General features: G+C 44.0%; 1 protein-coding gene across 1 annotated transcript in view; it reads right to left on the reverse strand.

Annotated features, from left to right (window-relative positions):
- Positions 1–7,344, reverse strand: part of clcn5 (chloride voltage-gated channel 5) — a 35,520-nt gene extending 28,176 nt beyond the window's left edge. The window contains exon 1 of the mRNA XM_008121642.3: positions 7,195–7,344. The gene's annotated coding sequence lies outside the window, so the exon portion shown is untranslated. The remainder of the gene's footprint in view (positions 1–7,194) is intronic.
- Positions 7,345–14,930: the final 7,586 nt, after the last annotated feature.

The following is a 14,930-nucleotide window of genomic DNA, read 5'->3' on the forward strand; positions in this document are numbered from 1 at the left end:
CACATGATCTTGGAGGTGTCTATGGACAACGCCGGCTCTTCGGCTTAGAAATGCAGATGAGCACCAACCCCCAGAGTCAGACATGACTGGACTTAACGTCAGGGGAAACCTTTACCTTTATCTTTTAGCACCCCAATAATTTCCACTATGTAACATGATTTTTGTTCCTGGATTATAAGTGTCATTTCCTAATTGGTTCTATCATAAAAACACGAGAAAGATTTATTAAACTGCAAAAACTTTGTTTTTGTGGGACATTCGGCTATAGCACATTTTGCTATAGTTTTTCAATGAATATCTCACAGAATCTCAACCAATTCAACCTAGTTTGTGGCAGCCACATAAATGAAGAAGTTTCTGGAGTAGAACAACTACTTTCAAAGTCAGCACCGCACCACTAAATAGGAAATAACACTTTCAAACCAGGATCAGAACAAAATGTCACATTTTGTTAGTGTTCTAAATCCCCGGCCAAACTACAAACTTCATGCTTCCATACGATGTAAGTTGAAGAGGTATCAAACTGCTGTAAATTGTAGTATGTATAACACCTCCAGAGCAAGGTGCATGAGCCAGGGATGCTAACTAAGAGAAAAGTCAAAAATTCCAGAATCTCCCTCCCCTTAAGTGGATGGTTATAGGCAAATGGGACTCCCTCCATCAAGGAATATGCAAAATGAAATGTTGTGGCCACCAAACCTTTCCTCTCATGGCCAAAACATAAGTGGGGAGATGTCCTAAGAAAGTGTTCCCGAGAGCAAAGATCCGCATGAACGTCACAGGGCCACTTCCTTCCTTCTCTCATCCAGGCCACCAAAAAGTCTCAGCTGTCACTGCTATTGCAATGGGAATTCAACTCACAACAACACTTCTATTTAGGTCCCACTAAATCCACACTGCCAAAAAATTAAGGAGAGGAAGAAGGAAATGCAATAATGGTCCCAAGTCATCATCCTAGCCACAGACAAGCCCTTTCCACCTCAGCCTGTATTCTGGGGCAAAAATTACAAACATCATGGCAAAAGTAATATGGGCAAGGAATGCTTGGGACATATGCAAAAGCGCCAAGGCACAGATGTAATGTAATGTGAGCATTCGCACAAATCCTGAGAGTCTTCAGATTATCATTATTATTACGAGGTGTATTTATACCCTGCTTTTTCTCTCCAAAAGGAGACTCAAAGATGTGTTGTCGAAGGCTATGTCTAATCTGGACATAGCATATTATATGAGAACACAAAAATGCTGAGCCACCATGTCAGACTACACAGAGGAGCCATTAAAATCCACAAGCATGTGGACAATTTCAACAGAAAGGAGGAAACCATGAAAATGAACAAAATCTGACTACCAGTATTAAAAAAAAACTCCAAAATCAGGACAGCAAATAAAGAACAGCACTCAGAAAACAGGGGAATTCCAGACATGAAAGAATCAGGGCAGCTTAACACCTCCCAACAAAAGATTCCCCCAGGCAGGAATCAGCCAGGTCTTGAGGCTGCAAGGCTTTTCAATGCTAATCAAGGTGACCAATTGTGACATTCACAATGCCTCAAGCAGACAGGAGTTCTTTTGTGGACACAGTCCACAGATATATAAACCCCACTTGCCTAGTTTCCAACTGATCTCACAACCTCTGAGGATGCCTGCTATAGACGTCAACGAAACGTCAGGAGAGAATGCTTCTGGAACATGGCCATACAGCCCAAAAAACTCACAGCAACCCACTGACTCAAAGAACGGCCAAAGTGTTTCAGCAGCTGGGAAGAGCTCTTTTCCAGAGAAATGGCTGAAAAAAACGAAGCAGAAAGAGGGAGGCCAATGACTATGTTTTTCAGCTGGTTTTCCTCTGAAATTTGCTGTGGTCACTCTGTGCTCCTTCCTTTCTGATCTGCTGAGTAAGCTAAAGCCCTGGGGTCATCTGCTATTAGGGGAGCAAGAAGAAAAACAACTTTGTTGGGTTTTTTTTAACAAAATGTTCCTGAACTTCACTTCACTTCACCTCACTTTATTTCTTAATTAGTCGCTCTCCACCAGAGTGCTCTGAGCGACTTAAAATTTAAAATATCATTCCACAATATAAAAACATTCAACATAAAAACATTCAACCTAAAAACATTCAACAGTGACTATTTGGCAAATTAGATCTGATTTACTTAAATGCACAACCAAACAGCCAAGTCTTGAGCGCTTTTACAAAAGGTCGCAACTCCGACACTGCTCTAACATATGGAGGCAATGAGTTCCACAGAATTGGAGCATAGATCGAAAAGGCTCTACGCCCTCTAGGTAAAGGTAAAGGTTTTCCCCTGACATCAAGTCTAGTTGTGTCCGACTCTGGAGGTTGGTGCTTATCTCCATTTCTAAGACGAAGAGCTGGGTAGTCCATAGACACCTCCAAGATCATGTGGCCAGCATGACTGCATGGAGTGCCATTGCCTTCCTGATGGAGTGGTACCTATTGATCTACTCACATTTGTATGTTTTTGAACTGCTAGATTGGCAGAAGCTGGGGCTATCAGCGGGAGCTCACGCCGCTTCCCAGATTCGAACGGCTAGCCTTTCAGTCAGCAAGTTCAGCAACTCCGTGATTTAATCCACTGCGCCACCACGGGCTCCAAACTGCCCTCTACCTGCACCATAATGGTTGTTAACGCTGAAAAGGCCCTTGACGATATGCAGAAAGACCCCAAAGATTCACTTTTGCACCATTTAATGCCTCCCCAGTAGCCAGGAGCAAGGTCCACAGGCGACCTGTAATGGCTCCTTCTCCCGGGCTTGACTACCATTAGCCAATAATGCGGCCACTGTGAGCAATGGACAACCTGAGGCCTTTTTTCCTTCAGTCGTCAGTCAACTTCAGCATCCGATGGCAGTGAATTCCAAATGCTAATTGGATCACAGTGGCTTATCATGATGCGTGTGCCAACTTGTTTGTGTCGTTACTAACATTTTAGATAATGGGCAATGTTAATCATATAATTAGCACTTTCTGCCTCTATAGAAGTCTTGATACCGCTTTCCATTTACACATGGAGACTGGTAAAAAGCTCATGCTTCCACATAGTCACTTTTTTCTATAAGGCTCCCAAATCCGAACATGTCACAGAAGGGTTGTTGTATGTTTTCCGGGCTGTATGGCCTCTGAGGATGCCTGCCATAGATGTGGGCGAAACGTCAGGAGAGAATACTTCTAGAACATGGCCATACAGCCTGGAAAAGATACAACAACCCTGTGATCCCGGCCATGAAAGCCTTCGACAATGTCACAGAAGGTGTAAAAATATTTTTTAAACCTCTGACCCTCTTCTCCCCAAATCTATAAACTGGGAAGTCTTGTCTTCCAAAGAAAGGTATGTCCTCGTGGGCCAACTCGAAGTGTACTGCCTCTGGAAGCCAAGGAGGCCGTGGCGCATGAGTTCCGAACGTCGGTTTGGGATCCCAGCCCAGATCCCAAGCCAGTAAACAAGATGCCAAGGAGCCCAGGCAGGTTTCATCTTGGCACAAGCGACACGTAACGTGTTCCTCCTCCTTTGAGATGCCCTGCATCTTAAGGGAAGTGGTGCCAAGGAAATCAGTGTCAGGAGGGAAAAGAAGTAGGGAAATTTGCTGGAAGCAAGGAAGGGGGACTCTCAGTGGGGGACACTGCCAACAAAACAAGGATGGGCCTACTGGAGGCTGCCCACTTCTGTTGGGTAAAGATTGCCCCATATATTGGGTAAGATGATGGCACAATAGAGGTGGAGCTGTTTAGATGGGGGGGGGGGGATTTCCTCCCATTGTAAAAATAGGCAAAATGCCTTCAGTTGTCAGAATCACAGAGTTGGAAGAGACCCCCAAGGGCCATCCAGTCCAACCTCCTCCTGCAATAAAGGAAGGCACAATCCAAGCCCTCTTGACAAACGGCCATCCAGACTCTGCTTAAAAACCTCCAGAGAAAAAGACTTCCAAGGCAACATCTTCTTTGATTGCAACAAAATTTGAAAAAAAATCTGTTCCTGTCTTGAAAGTGTTATTTCCTGCTTAATTGTGCGGTCCTTACTTAGAAACTAGCTGTTCTACTCCAGAAACTTCGTTTTTGCGGCTAGAATCATAGAATCATAGAATAGTAGAGTTGGAAGAGACCTCATGGGCCATCCAGTCCAACCCCCCGCTAAGAAGCAGGAAATCGCATTCAAAGCACCCCCGACAGATGGCCATCCAGCCTCTGCTTAAAAGCTTCCAAAGAAGGAGCCTCCACCACAGTCTGGGGAGAGAGTTCCACTGCCGAACAGCCCTCCCAGTGAGGAAGTTCTTCCTGATGTTCAGGTGGAATCTCCTTTCCTGTAGTTTGAAGCCATTGTTCCGTGTCCTAGTCTGCAGGGCAGCAGAAAACAAGCTTGCTCCCTCCTCCCTATGACTTCCCTTCATGTATTTGTACATGGCTATCATGTCTCCTCTCAGCCTTCTCTTCTGCAGGCTAAACATGCCCAGCTCTTTAAGCCGCTCCTCATAGGGCTTGTTCTCCAGACCCTTAATCAAAACTAGGCTTATAGAGGAGCAGCATGACTTCCCTGGATCTAGATGCTATACCCCTATTGATGCAGGCCAGAATCCCATTGGCTTGCATCAATAGGGGAATAGCGTCTAGATCCAGGGAAGTCATGCTGCTCCTCTATTCTGCCTTGGTCAGACCACACCTGGAATACCGTGTCCAATTTTGGGCACCGCAGATGAAGGGAGATGTTGACAAGCTGGAAAGCGTCCAGAGGAGGGCGACTAAAATGATTAAGGGTCTGGAGAACAAGCCCTATGAGGAGCGGCTTAAAGAGCTGGGCATGTTTAGCCTGCAGAAGAGAAGGCTGAGAGGAGACATGATAGCCATGTACAAATACGTGAAGGGAAGTAATAGGGAGGAGGGAGCAAGCTTGTTTTCTGCTGCCCTGCAGACTAGGACACAATGGAACAATGGCTTCAAACTACAGGAAAGGAGATTCCACCTGAACATCAGGAAGAACTTCCTCACTGTGAGGGCTGTTCGGCAGTGGAACTCTCTCCCCCAGACTGTGGTGGAGGCCCCTTCTTTGGAAGCTGCCACAAACGAGGCAGGATGTTCCACAAAAATAAAGTTTTTGCAGTTTAATGAACTTTTGCCATGTTTTTATGATAGATCCAACTAGGAAATTACATTTTTAACCCAGGATCAAAAATCATGTTGCATAGTGCTGTCAGGAGATTGAAGTGGAATCTTTTTTTTCCTGCCGTCTGGCTCCATTGTGTCCCAGTCTCTGCAGCAGCAGAAGATAAGCTCCTTCTCAATGGGACATCCTTTCAGATATTTAAACATGGTTTTCATGCCCTCTCGGAGCCCCCAATGGCGTAGTGGACTAAAGCCTTGTGACTTGAAGGTTGGGTTGCTGACCTAAAAGCTGCCAGGTTCGAATCCCACATGGAGAGAGTGCGGATGAGCTCCCTCTATCAGCTCCAGCTCCATGTGGGGACATGAGAGAAGGCTCCCACAAGGATGGTAAAAACATCAAAACATCTGGGCATCCCCTGGGCAACATCCTTGCAGATGGCCAATTCTCTCACTCCAGAAGCAACTCAAGTTGCTCCTGACACAGAAACAAACAAACAAACAAAAAACGCCCTCTCAACCTTCTCTTCTCCAAATGAAGACCCTTGCTCATCCAGAAGGCACCAGCGGAGCCAGAGAAAGACTATCTCTATGCAACTATCTCTCCCAAAGAGGGTAGTCTGTTACATATAAATGGTCCTTCTGCCCTCCAGATGTATTAGGTGGCATTCCCTGGACATACAGCCAAATGGATGAGAGATACAATCCAAAACATCTGGAATCTACCTGACTGCAGACAGGATTTTGGTGGAGTCTCCTCCTTCTCTGAAGGTTTGAAATAGAGGCTGGATGACCATCTGTCAGGAAGGCTTTAACAGTGTCCTCCCACCCGCCCCCAGTGGCGCAGTGTGTTAAAGCGCTGAGCTGCTGAAATTGCAGACCGAAAGTTCTGGGGAGCGGAGTGAGCACCCACTGAAAGCTCTAGCTTCTGCCAACCTAGCAGTTCGAAAACATACAAATGTGAGTAGATCAATAGGTACTGCTCCGGCAGAAAGGTAACAGCGCTCCATGCAGTTATGCCAGTCACATGACCTTGGAGGTGTCTACGGACAACGCCGGCTCTCCGGCTTAGAAATGGAGATGAGCACCAACCCCCAGAGTCGGATACGACTGGACTTAAAGTCAGGGGAAACCTTTACCCGCCCGCCTGGTAGAAAGAAGCAGGTTGGGCTGGATGGCCCTTGGGGTCCCTTCCAACTCTGCCTTTGGAGGAACACAAAGGCGGCTGAAGAAAGCGCTGCGCTTCTGTCTGGTTCCGGATCTCGACCGAAGGCGTTTATGGCACCCTTCGGATACTTATAAAGCTCAGGCAGGAACGATGCAGCCTTGTATTGACTCTGGGCCGCTATGCAAACAAATCTTGAGGCCCATCAAAACAAAGCACGGCAAAAAATAAACACTTGACAAGTCGTAAAGCTGAAGTTACAGAATCCCTTGGGCTCTTTTTTTTCCAGGTCCAGAAAAATAGGAATCACATCCACATGGCTCGATAACACCCCCATATTCTTCCATAGTGAGTATATCAGTTTCCAGGTGGAAGGCGGTCCCGGTCAGGATTGGCTCCATTTGTGCCACTTCAAATTCCACAGCACTGCTGGTCACAGCTGACCTCCAGTTATAGCACTCAAAAGCCAAGGCTTCCCACTTTCTCCTAAACCAGACATGGGCAAACTTGGGCCCTCCAGGTGTTTTGGACTTCAACTCCCACCATTCCTAACAGCCTCAGGCCCCTTCCTTTTCCCCCTCAGCCGCTTAAGCGGCTGAGGGGGAAAAGGAAGGGGCCTGAGGCTGTTAGGAATGGTGGGAGTTGAAGTCCAAAACACCTGGAGGGCCTAAGTTGGCCCACACCTGTCCTAAACAATACCATGTGTGGACTACAACTCCCAATGCCCTCTATGGCCAAGGCAGGTGAGGATTCTGGGAGTTGTAGTCCAAAAAAAACAGAGTTTAGGAGTCGCTGTCAACTGGAGGGCTGGACAAGGGAGGGACCAAATAAAGTCTGAGACCCTTTCCTATCCTTCTACTTCTGGGGATTATGGGAGTTGTAGTCCCTGCCCAGGAATCCAAATTGGCCTTACCTGCAAGGCGGATAAATAAGGGGTGGGGGGGGTCCTCTCCGCTTCTTCCTCAACGGGAGGGAGGGCACCTGCGAGTCGAGGGCGGCGCCATGCAGACGTCCCCGCGTCACGTGAAACCGCCGCCGCCGGGAGGAAATGCGAGGCGGAGGCTTCGCCCGCCGTTCTGCGCGTGCGTGCGGTTCTTGCGCCGGCGCAGTACGCCACTGAGGGCAAAGCGGCGCCATCTTTCTCTCGGGCACGCCCACGTGCTTTTCCCTCCTCTTGGCGTTTTCCTGCCTCTGTGCCTTTTAAGACCGGGGTTGGGCGGGGGATCCGTCTGTAGCGGAGGCAATAGAAATATATATATGTGTAATAATACTACATAAAGAGACTAAAGGGGAGTCCAAAAGGTTAGTAGTACTGTATTACAACTCCCAACACCCCCTACCAACCAGCATATGGAATGGACCGTGCGCCCCTAGCGCCACTACAAGCATTGGCAGTACTGCGGCTCCCTCTAGTGGTCGAAGTGGGAATTCCACCTGCATTTTAAATTCTTGTGTTTACTGTATTTTTCTTTGTTCTGTGTATACAGTAGAGTCTCACTTATCCAATAATAATAATAATAATAATAATAATAATAATAATAATAATAATAATAATAATAATAATAATAATAATAATAATAATAATAAAATCAGCCGCTATGAGGACCTCAAGATTGAACTTCAAAGACTCTGGCAGAAACCAGTGCAGGTGATCCCGGTGGTGATGGGCACACTGGGTGCCGTGCCAAAAGATCTCAGCCAGCATTTGGAAACAATAGACATTGACAAAATTACGATCTGCCAACTGCAAAAGGCCACCTTACTGGGATCTGCACGCATCATCCGAAAATACATCACACAGTCCTAGACACTTGGGAAGTGTTCGACTTGTGATTTTGTGAAACGAAATCCAGCATACCTATCTTGTTTGCTGTGTCATACAACGTCGTTGTGTCAATAATAATAATAATAATAATAAACTTTATTTATACCCCGCCACCATCTCCTCAATGGGGACTCGGGAGGCTTACATGGAGCCATGCCCAGAACAATACAATATAACAGAATATAAAAGAACAACACATCATAACACATTGAACAATACAATAAATAATAATATACATTACAACGTAGAATCAAGAGAACAATAAAACAAGGGCGGGCCACATGAACACTAAGTTAAAACACTAAGTTATCCAACACTTGCTTATCCAACGTTCTGGATTATCCAATGTATTTTTGTAGTCAATGTTTTCAAAATACATAATGATATTTTGGTGCTAAATTCGTAAATACAGTAATTACTGCATAGCATTACTGCGTATTGAACTACTTTTTCTGTCAAATGTGTTGTATAACATGAAGTTTTGGTGCTTAATTTGTAAAATCATAACCTAATTTGATGCTTAATAGGCATTTCCTTAATCCCTCCTTATTATCCAACATATTCGCTTATCCAACATTCTGCCGGCCCATTTATAATACAATATAATACTAATAATACAATATAATAATATTAATTATATATTATATATTAAATGTAATATTACTAATAATATTATAATATATTTATATAGTACAATATACTACTTTATTGCCAGTATTGTGCTATGCTAATAATATAAATGTATGTAAATTTAATTTGTAAGCCGCTCTGAATCTTTCGGGGTGAGAAGGGCGGGATATAAATGTATTAAATAAATAAATAAATAAATAATAAGTGAGATTCTACTGTATTTTTAAAATACATATGTATTTCAAAAAAAATAGGTTTTCATATATTTTATTTAATTATTTACTGTATTTTTACCTCGCTCTGTCTCAACGCCGAAGGAGACTCATAGCGGCTTCCAAATTGGCAATAACTCAATGCCATAATAAACATAAACATATACAATGCAATATGCATTATACATTAAGGTTAATAAATGTATTGATAGGTGGCGCAGTGGGTTAAACCCTTATGCTCGCAGGACTGCTGACACAACAGGTCAGCAGTTCGAATCTGTGGAGAGTGGGTGAGCTCCTTCTGTCAGCTCTAGCTCCCCATGTGGGGACATGAGAGACGCTTCCCAAAAGGATGGTAAAAACATCTAAACATCCAGGCGTCTGCTGGGCAACATCCTTGCAGATGGCCATTTCTCTCACATCAGAAGCTACTTGCAGTTTCTCAAGTTGCTCCAGACACTATTTTTAAAAATAATTATAATGACCATAACATATCAAAACATTACTTCTGGTGTGAGAGAATTGGCCGTCTGCAAGGATGTTGCCCAATCCTTATGCTGGCAGGACTGATGACTTGAAGGTTGAGTTGCTGACCTGTAGGTTGCCGGTTCGAATCCAACCCAGGGAGAGCGCGTATGAGCTCCTATCAGCTCCATCTCCATACAGGGACATGAGAAAAATAATAACTATTTATTTATACCTGCCTTTGTCCCCAAGAGGATTCAAGGGGGCTATTATTATTATTATTATTATTATTATTATTATTATTAGCGACAAAGGCTAGAAACCTTGTAAAATTACAACTCCCCTGGTGCCATTGCCCTGAAGGACAGTAGTTAAAGTGGTTTCAAACTGCATTAAATCTACACCCAATGGCAATGAAACTGGGCGCATGAAACCATCTTGTTAGAGGCTGACAGATGAGGCTGCCTACCCTAACCTATGCAGTGTCCCAGGGGCGAACCCGTTAACCGGTGGAACTCTCTGCCACTGCCTCCAGATGGGGGACAGATCTTTCCCTTCCCAGCAAGTCGCCTGTGTCTGGGATGTTTTGTAACTTCCTGGCTGCCTTTGCTCTCATCATGGCAGAATGTCGTCACCTTCCAGGCTGCTTTTTGAGAGTGAATATTATGAAATCAGAGCAGGGTCATCTGAAAGTGAAACACTCAGGGGTCAGGAAGGAGGCTGAGGCTCTGGGCACTGAGTTCGAGTTGGGACAGACATTGAGTCAATGGGGAAGCAGCAATGCCCCAACAATCTCTATCTATCTCTATCTAATAAAAGCACCAACAATGGATCTTATTCATACCACCTTTATTGGCATACAACAACAAAATTACAACCAGGGTGGTTCAACCGGTAGACAAACTACGCAGCTGTTGAAAGCGCCATCCTGTTGGGGGCGCAGTTGAGCCACCTCCAAGTGCTCTATGAGCAGCTTCTTTTTTGTTTTGTTTTCTGCCTGGGGAAATCCTTTGTTGGGAGGTGTTAGCTGGCCCTGATTGTTTCCTGTCTGGAATTCTTCTGTTTTCTGGGTGGTGTTCTTTATAATATAACCCAGAATATCAAAGCAGAATAACCCACAATATCTGCCTTGATCAGGGTTATCTGAGTCCACACTTCAATATACAGTAGAGTCTCACTTATCCAACATAAAGTGTTTTATGTGATTGTGATTATTTTATGTGACTGTGATTTTAATGCCTTTTAAATTTATTTGTGTGTTTTTGTATTTGATATTATTGTATGTTGGTTTTATATCTGTAAGCCGCCCCGAGTCCCTCTGGGGAGATGGTGGCGGGGTACAAAAATAAAATTATTATTATTATTATTATAAACGGGCCGGCAGAACATTGGATAAGCGAAAATGTTGGATAATAAGGAGGGATTAAGAAACAGCCTATTAAACATCAAATTATGTTATGATTTTACAAATTAAGCACCAAAACATAATGCTTTACAATAAATTGATAGAAAAAGCAGTTCCGTACATGATAATGTTATGTAATAATTACTGTATTTATGAATTTAGCACCAAAATTTCGCAATTTATTGAAAAATTGACTATTTTCAAAAACTGACTATTAAAAGGCATACTGCATTGGATAATACAGAACCTTGGATAAGCGGAGCTTGGATAAGTGAGACTCTACTGTAATCCAGTTCAAAGCAGATAATGTGGATTATCTGCCTTGATATTCTGGGTTATATGGCTGTGTGGAAGGACCCTCAGGACTCTTCCACACAGCCATATAACCCAGAATATCAAAGCAGAATAACCCACAATATCTGCTTTGAACTGAGTTATCTGAGTCCACACTGCCCTTTATCCCAGTTCAATGTTGGGGCTAAATTCGCAAATATAGTAATTCCTATATAATATTACCATGTATTGAACTGCTTTTTCTGTTGATTTGTTGTAAAACATGATGTTTTGGTACTTAATTTGTAAAATCATAATGTAATTTGATGTTTAATAGGCTTTTCCTTAATCCCTCCTTATTATCCAACATTTTCGCTTATCCAACACTTTTATTTTTCAGTGATTGGTTGGGGGGGGGCGGCAAAATTGTGTTCTCTTACACTTGAAAATTACCTAGGGCAGGCTCTGATTGCAACTCAGGCATATACAACAAGAGGAAGTCACAGATCAAAAGGAAAGCATCATTAAGAGTTACTTAATCTCAAGAGTAAAATTTGCAACAGTCTCACAAAAGAACGCCTCAAGAGCTGTTCAGATAATTAACTGCTTGCTTTGCATCCCATTGAGATACTCCTCTTTACAATCTATTAGTCTCTATTTTTATTCATTGCATGTCTTATCATCACTAGTTGGCCTGGTTGGAAAGTTACTCAAAAAGCAAAGTCTCAAGCTTGAATTGGGAATGCCATAAAACAAAACAAGAAAGTGTTGCTGTTTATACTGGCTTTAAGTAGGCTATAAAACAATATATACAAACATTTCCCCTTGGAAAGGATAATAAATGTGCTGCAAGAGGACCAAGTGTTACTGTGTTATATCTTTCTCTAAATCAACAGAATTAATGTGGTATGACACCCCTTTAATCACTGAAATAAACCTTAGTTTCCCTCCAGTGGAAAGAATCAGAACTGCAATTGGCATTGGGCACCCTTTCATACATTTCTCTCTCTCTCTCTCTCTCTCTCTCTCTCTCTCTCTCTCTCTCTATATATATATATATATATATATATATATATATATATACTAGCTTTGCTGTGGCGAAGTATGGTGGTATGGGAAATAAAGTCTTGAGGAATTGGTGGTAGTTAAGGTAAAGGGTAAAGGTTTTCCCCTGACATTAAGTCCAGTCGTGTCTGACTCTGGTGGCTGGTGCTCATCTCCATTTGTAAGCCGAAGAACTGGCATTGTCCGTAGACTCCTCCAAGGTCATGTGGCATGACTGCATGGAGTGCCGTTACCTTCCCGACGGAGCAGTACCTATACATCTACTCTCATTTGCATGTTTTCGAACTTCTGGGTTGGCAGAAGCTGGGGCTAATAGTGGAGGCTCTCTCCGGTCCCCCAATTCAAACCTGCGGCCTTTTGGTCCAGAAGTTCAGCAGCTCAGCATTTTAACATGCTGCGCCATCAGGGGATATTATTTCCTAAAGGTGGTGAATATACAATATTTCTGATTTTTTTTTTTGTCTATTGGAGGCAAGTATGAATGCTGCAATTAAGGAAAATGATTAGCATGTAATGGCCTTGCAGCTTTAAAGCCTGGCTGTTTCCTCTCTGAGTGAATTTTTTGTTGGGAGGTGTTAGCTGGCCCGGATTGTTTTCTGTCTGGAATTCCCTTGTTTTCAGAGTGGTGTTGTTTGTGATATTTTATGTGCTTCTACTGTCTGTGGCCCTCAGAAAACAGAGGATTTGCCAGACTTTGGTGATGGGAATACTTTCTTGGGAGGTGTTAGCTGGCCCTGATTGTTTCCTGAAAAACAATTATTCCTCTCCCTCTAATTAGGACTTTATTTATCTTTTCTTTTTGTTTATCAACCTAGAGCTGTGGATGATGGGTTGTGTTGTCAAATTTCGAGGTTGGGGGGTCTGTAGTTTTGTTGCTTTGTCTGGTGCCCTGATTCCATCACTCTTTTATATATATAGATATATACAAACACATACACACACACACACACACACACACACACACTGCTGTCTCCCTCCGGTGGACAGAATCAGAAATGCATAGATTGTCTCTCAACGTCAGGGGAAGCATCCTTTGATAACTCCAAGGTTAACCAGCTTGGACAGTACTTTGTAAGGTTGGACTAAAACCCGGAATGGATTCACTGACTTCTGTTTTGACTTGGAAGTCCCCAGCAGCTGCTCTTGATGTCTGGAAATAGATCTCTTAGAAGGAAATGGACACGGGGCTCTGTTTCGGTTGCAAAATGAAGGTTTGGGGATTCCAGAGTGGGTTTTCCCTTCGAAGGCACTATGTGACAACTGACCCAAAGTGAAAGAAGAAAAGTGGGGAAGGCGCAACAGCCACAACACACACGCACACTCCCTGAATAGCCATGACTTCTCTTCTGCTTTCTGGGACAGAGAGGGGAAGCTGCTTGCTCAAAAAGGCAAACGGATAAACGTTTGGCACTAATTTTAACTGCTGTGCCCCAAGCGACGGAAATTGTAGCAGTCACAAGTGAAGCCTGCAAAACTACAATTCCCAGCACTGAGCCATCGCGGTATAAAATAGTGTCAAAGTGCATTCACTCTTCAATGAAGACATATCCAATTGTGTGATTTCAGCTCCCCTAAATCGCAGGGTTCAAACACCTGGAGTGATAAGCAGCCAGAAGGTCGAAAGAAGCACAGGCGACTGTGAAGGCAAAAACAGCGGTCTTTATTCTCAGGAAAAGCTAGTACTTAAAGTACATGAATGAACCCATGGAGTTTATGAATTAAGGCAAGGGATATGAGAAGCAGGCACAAGAATAAGAATGGCAGTGGCAAATCCATGAATGGCTAACATAGAGATATGTGAAGGTTTCGTCAACAGGGGCTTGGGAGCTCCCAGTCAAGGATACCGTGGGTGAAGGGTCAGCGGCTGAACTAGAGCCCAGTCCAGAAGCAACAATTACTCGGCCTACTGGCCAAACACAAGAGGCTTTGGTGGAGCAGGTTGAGGAAGGGTTATGGCTGCTGTATTTCCAGTGGAGCCACTTCTTAGTGATGACCGTCACCCCGGCTCTCAAGTTGAATTGAAAGCGCAGCGGAGAGTTCCGCAGATCACTCGCCAAAGGAACGGGACGGGACCGCAGCAGACTATTATTAAAAAGATCTTTTTTTCTTCACTTTCCCCTTCCCTGAACTATGTAACAAATCCCCCAGTAAAAGTAGCATTCATTTTAACAGTAACACTCTCTATCTGGTTACTTTGTATCTTTCTCAGACTCCTTCCTTTGCATGCAATTTCTCTCTCTCTCTCGTCCCTTTAACTCCGGCTGAGGTTTCTCCGCCATAGATTAATATGGCGGACGATACAAATTGGCTCATATCTCTATCAAAATTACCCCTAGAACGCTCCTCTTTTAGTCCTAACCCTTTCTAAGGCTCCTGACTCGAAGACAACCAGCGGAACCAGAATCGGTCCAGTTCTCGGCACCTCAACAGCTGACTGTCAAACGGGACCGACTGCTCCTTTCAAGCCAAACTGCTGCCTTATCCCGGACTTTCCTCTCCCCGCGGAAGAGATCCCTAGCCCATTTCTGTGAACTGGGGATGGGGGGATCGCTCTCTCGCTGGGGAAACATAGTTCTCCAAGAACTCTTACCCTCTCTACAGCTGCCAGGGGGCGCCTGGACGGGTGCCCTCCACGTTTCATTCATACTTTCATAATTTTATGAAGGAGAAGAACACTCTTCCCCAGACCTATCCCTGGACTTATGAAATCTTATACTCCCAAAGACTATAACCCACATGTGCCCCTTCTTATGTACCTGGACACCCTCATGACC

The sequence above is a fragment of the Anolis carolinensis genome, unplaced genomic scaffold (assembly GCF_035594765.1).
Source record: "Anolis carolinensis isolate JA03-04 unplaced genomic scaffold, rAnoCar3.1.pri scaffold_12, whole genome shotgun sequence".
In the NCBI taxonomy this organism is placed as follows: Eukaryota; Metazoa; Chordata; class Lepidosauria; order Squamata; family Dactyloidae; genus Anolis; species Anolis carolinensis.